The 5,132-nt window shown below is 46.8% G+C and overlaps 1 pseudogene; it reads right to left on the minus strand.

Annotated features, from left to right (window-relative positions):
• Positions 1–4,478: 4,478 nt before the first annotated feature.
• LOC136650207 (5S ribosomal RNA) lies at positions 4,479–4,595 on the minus strand (annotated as a pseudogene).
• Positions 4,596–5,132: the final 537 nt, after the last annotated feature.

The following is a 5,132-nucleotide window of genomic DNA, read 5'->3' on the forward strand; positions in this document are numbered from 1 at the left end:
CTTGCTGGGTTTCAAAGTAGCTCTTGAGCCAAAAAAGTGTGTGCACCCCTGTACTACATCAGCTGTATCCCAGATCTGATGCCTGTACTACACTGCCTCACTTAGCCTAACAGCAGGGCTAGTCCTTCCATTCAGGCTTCGTGGAGTGCCTGAATGGCAGGAATGGACAAATCTGGCGTGGTTTGACTTGAGTCGAGTCACAAGTCTCCATCCCCCACGACTTGACTTGAAAACGAGTCCTAGCGGGCAGTTTCCGAGTTGCCCAGAGCAAGTCATGAGTCTTTTGATATACATCTCAGGTGGGGGAAAAAATGGAGCTGCTGCTGGGGTGTGTGTGTGCATGTCTTGGAGTGCTCTTTAACCACTACACTGTTGTCCCCGTTCATCTGTAAACAAGGTGGGAGGGGGTGGGAGAGAGAGGGGACAGAAGCAACAAGAGGGAGGAGGATCATACACAGCAGCTGTGAGGCTTACCAGGATGACCCAATCCTTTGCAACTGTATTCAGAAGTGGCCCCACTGCAACCAGTCATTCAATGGGGCTTCTTCATCCCAAGTAATAATGGAGCTCACAGCAGCCATGCATTGGAAAGCATGATCTCTACTAACCTCCCCCCCCCCATCCCTGCTTCCTTTTTGCCTGGGCCTCTCCTGCCAATTCCAAGGCAAGAACCCACTTGGGCTCCTCCTCCTGCCCTCCCTCATCCAAGGAAACAAAGCAGACCACCCATCCTTCATCCAATGACCATCAGTTCCTTTAGAGATGGGCAAGAGAGCCCTCTCCCACCTCCCGCCCAATGCAAAAGCAAAACATTAACCCTTCCCTGCCTCCTGGCTAGAACTTCCTTGCTGTTCTCTGGGTATGAATGTTGGCTCATGAGGTCACGCTGTGAAAACCATAAACAAGCACATCCAGACACAGACAGACTCTGCGTGCATGAGTGCCAAAACGGGAGCCCTTGTTTTGCTGTCTTCCATGCGCGCAACTTGAGTGTACACGAGTCAGCGAAAACACTGATTTTTGTGACTCAGCCTTAAGCCACCTGACTCGAGTTCCCATCCCTGCTGAATGATGCTATAGTTTGTTAGATAGGCATATCTCAAATATGTGTAAGTCCTGTTTCTGCCTTGACAGCAAGGAGGGCCTCTTGTGGTTTATCTTTTGGGGGAATTATTTAATTGTATGTTTAGAATTACAGCCTAACCAAATAATTTTTTGTTGTGATATTCTTTGACTTGGGTCTAAAGGAACCTAGTGTGAGCCAAAGTATGTTCACTTACTCCATGGAAACTCATGAAGTTCCCATTCAACTTTCATCCTTATCTCAGTCATGGTGTGCCATATTCCACACCATTCCCAAGGATCCTGAACCCTCAAGACTGGTTTTGGGGTGGGCTGCTGTGCATGCAGTCCATGGTTTGTTAAATTCAAACACGTTTGCAAGTTTATCTTCATTGGCAACAAACTGGAGAAGATATGTGTCTAAAATGACCTTCTCGCAGGGTGAATAGCTCTTCAATAGATAGCCTAGACCAGGGGTGTCATACCAAGGGCCAAACAGCATTCATAGTGCCTGCTGAGGGCTGGAAGTGATGTCGTTAGGCAGGAAATGATGTCATTAACCATGACATAAAAAATAAGCACTTTTTCACTTTACTCATTAGCTCAAATGACAGAATGAAAAAATGACAGAAGAGAAAATACACAAGTCTTGATCATATTTCAAGTTATGGGACAGCCCAATTTTCATGTGGGCTGTCCTTATAGCAGTAATTCCTCAGCACTACTCAGCAGCTGAGAGCCCGAGGGCCGGATAAAAAGCTTCCGTGGGCCGCATCTGGCACCCGGGCCTTATGTTTGACACCCCTGGCCTAGACCCTTATACCTGGAAAATCTTGCCCTTAGAAATGTTGACCAGATAGCACATTGGAGGACATTGCATAGAGAATCGTAGGATTACCTGGTGTGGGGTCCTGGCTTGAGGGGGACCCTCGAATTTGTGAGAGGCAGTGGCGGGGCACTGGAGGTTCTGTCTCCCGGAGCAACGACCCAGCCACTAGGGCCGCAGCAAAGAATGTGGGGGAAAGAGGGTTACATCACCCAGGCCCTTCTCCCCCAGCTGCTGGGGCTTTGTGGCTCCCAACCAGTCTTGGTTCATAGGCAAGCTGGGTTCTGCTCCCTCTGGCTACCTGCAGACTGCCTTCATCCTTGGCCCAGCTGGACTTCATGCTCATGACCAGTCCCTCCAGGCCCACCCCTTCCTCCATGGGAGGGTTAAAAGGCTGACTGGCCTCGACTGGCCCTGCCTCTCCCTGCTTGTGATAGCTAAAAGGCTGGAGCTTGGTGTTCTTCCCCCCTCCTGGCTCTCCAGGCCAGTACTTCTCCTGCAGCTGGCCTTGGAGCCTATGTCCTCCTTGCCTTGAGTCCCCCCTTGCCCTGCAAGCCTGTTCCGTCCAGGTTTCCCCAGGTAAGTCAGGGGGACCCTGACACTTGGATTGAAGAGAAATACAATTCCCTGCAGAAGCCTCAGGTGTATTCTCATCAGAAGGAAACTATATGCAGCTTTCTTTAGACCAGGCAATGCCTGATACCTCAAACCCATCCAAATGCAGGGGACTTTTTTTTTCCTTGTAGAACACACAAGCAATGGTAGCTTTATGGCCCAAATCTCCGTACTGAGTGAACACACACCTTCTTGTGAAATCTGTGCGCATAGGATAAGTGAACAGGTTGGTACGTCCTCATCAGAGTCCATGGCCAGCTCCAGAGGATGGAAAATTCAGGCAGTTTTTATCCAGGATCCTGAGACCAACAGAGGGTCCACTGAGATCCCTGGGCAAAAATCTTCAAACAAAAGGACAATTCGATCTTTGCTTTCCCCTTAATTTTAATAAGGCTTGTCCAAGATGTTATTTTGGATTAATGCAAAATGGAAAGAGGTGACCTTTGGGGCAAGGGATGCAGGACTACTACTGGGCAGCACTGTTTCGGATAAAGTTGCCCTTATTGTATAGCAGGAAGTGTTGGATGGTGACTTGAAAAAGAGAAAGGCATTGGCACATGATTTGGCTTGCTTGCAGGAAGCACACTGGGATGCTCGCTGTGAGTTCTTTTCTGTGATCCTCTCCACATCCCAATAATCAGTGCCCTTCCACCCTGAAAATAGTCATATTAGCTCTTCCAACCCCCAGGCCAAAGAGGTGAGAGCAAGTTGTTCAAAGGAGGGACTGATAAAAGCCCAACCTAGTAGTACAGTGGTTCCCAAACTGGCTCCCTTGTCTTAATGGGCCATTGGCTGGTCTTCCCATTAGGGGTACAATCCTATACATTGTGTTGGATGGTGGGTTTTTCACAAGGACTCCACTGCTCCCCTGGCTGGTTTCCGTGGCTCCCCAGGGAGCTACGGCTCACAGTTTGGGAACCACTGCTGTTGCAGAAAGGGGAGGCATACACAACTAGTGACCCACCAAGCAAGATGTAACCCGCCAGCCATATCCTATGACCTACCAAGTGCTTGAAAATCTCCCTGCTTTTGCCAGCCCAGGCAGGGCAGCAAAAAACGGGTTTATCAAACTCTTGGTGAGCTGCTATATATAGTTGGTGGACTGTGTGCAGTTCGTAGGTCATTCGTTATGCAGGCCTGGGAAAGGGGAACAGTTTCAATTCAGAAATAAAATAACAACTTCAGCGCTGACAACAACTGGAGGTACAAAATCATTCAAGAGGAAAAAAGAAATAACCTGGATTACTATTAGAGAAAAAAAAACTAACATTCTCCTGGAGACAACTTGCAAGCACAGCTGCCTTAGACGATGTGTTCAAAGAGCGATGGTTAAGTAAGTCAGTGTTCATATGAGCACATCTAACATATTTTGATGTCAAAAAAGAACAGAAAGGGATAAATGGTGATAGAAAACCTAAAACTTCTGAAAGAATAAAACAAGACAGTGACAGGACCGTTGCTTCCTGGACAACTGTGTCCTGGCCAAATGTGGCTGGTCTTTGGCATCCCTGGATATTTGTGCCTAGTTTTTTTTAAACCTGGACAGTTGTGTTCCAATATGTTTATATTTATATTAGATGTCCTTTTTTATTTTTAAAAAGCAAAGGTAGTGTTAGGGTTAGAGTTATGGCTGGGATAAGAGGTTTGGGATATATAACAGGGATGGCCAAATATACTTAACATAAGAAACACATACGATAAGCTTCAGGTGCCTGAGGCCTCCGATATTTAAGAGGCAATTAAATTCCTAAATATATTTACTCACCATGAGCATTGAACTTGTGTTTTAATCCAGTGGACTCTCGGTTTACACCCAGTAAATAATTATACAACTTGAAAAAATTTTTATTGACCTTTTCTATTAATTGCTATGCACATGGAGCTCAGCCAACATATTTCCATGAGCTGGACATTATATGTCAGAGTCACACATCATCATGGTTGGCAACCTTCAGTCTCGGAAGACTATGGTATAAGCCTACAGCACCTGGTATTCCCAGGCGGTCTCCCATCCAAGTACTAACCAGGCCTGGCCCTGCTTAGCTTCCAAGATCAGACAAGATCAGGCATGTGCAGGGTAACAGTTGCTGCCACACATACCATATGATATATAACATGGGGTGTGTTGCCCAGATATAGTTTTTTTTGTTTGTTTGTTTCCCAGTTATAATGAGACACAAATAACGGGGACCCCCCCCCCCCCAAAAAAAAAAAGGACACTAACATCCAGGACTCCAATGACTGGGATACATTTGACTGGGAGAAAATTGTCCAGGACACAAATACCTTAGTACTAAATAAGACTAATGATTGTGTAAAAGTCAAATGACAATATAGTTAGAAACAAGATAAATATGGAAGGGGAAATGGGGTGGGGAAGGTTTGGAGATGTCAGTGTGACGGGGGCCCAATCCTATCCAACTTTCTACTACCAATGCAACCACACAGCTGCCGCAACATAAGGGAAAAAATGTTTACCTTACCTTAAAGACCTCTCCATGATGCCTCCCCACCACAGGATGCAACACACGACCCATTGGCACAACTGCAACGGTGCTGGAAAGTTGGATAGGATTGGGCCTGGGCAGCCTAATCCTATTCTTCCCTAGTGCTCAGGGCTACAGTGGCA

Source organism: Tiliqua scincoides, chromosome 4, assembly GCF_035046505.1.
Source record: "Tiliqua scincoides isolate rTilSci1 chromosome 4, rTilSci1.hap2, whole genome shotgun sequence".
In the NCBI taxonomy this organism is placed as follows: domain Eukaryota; kingdom Metazoa; phylum Chordata; class Lepidosauria; order Squamata; family Scincidae; genus Tiliqua; species Tiliqua scincoides.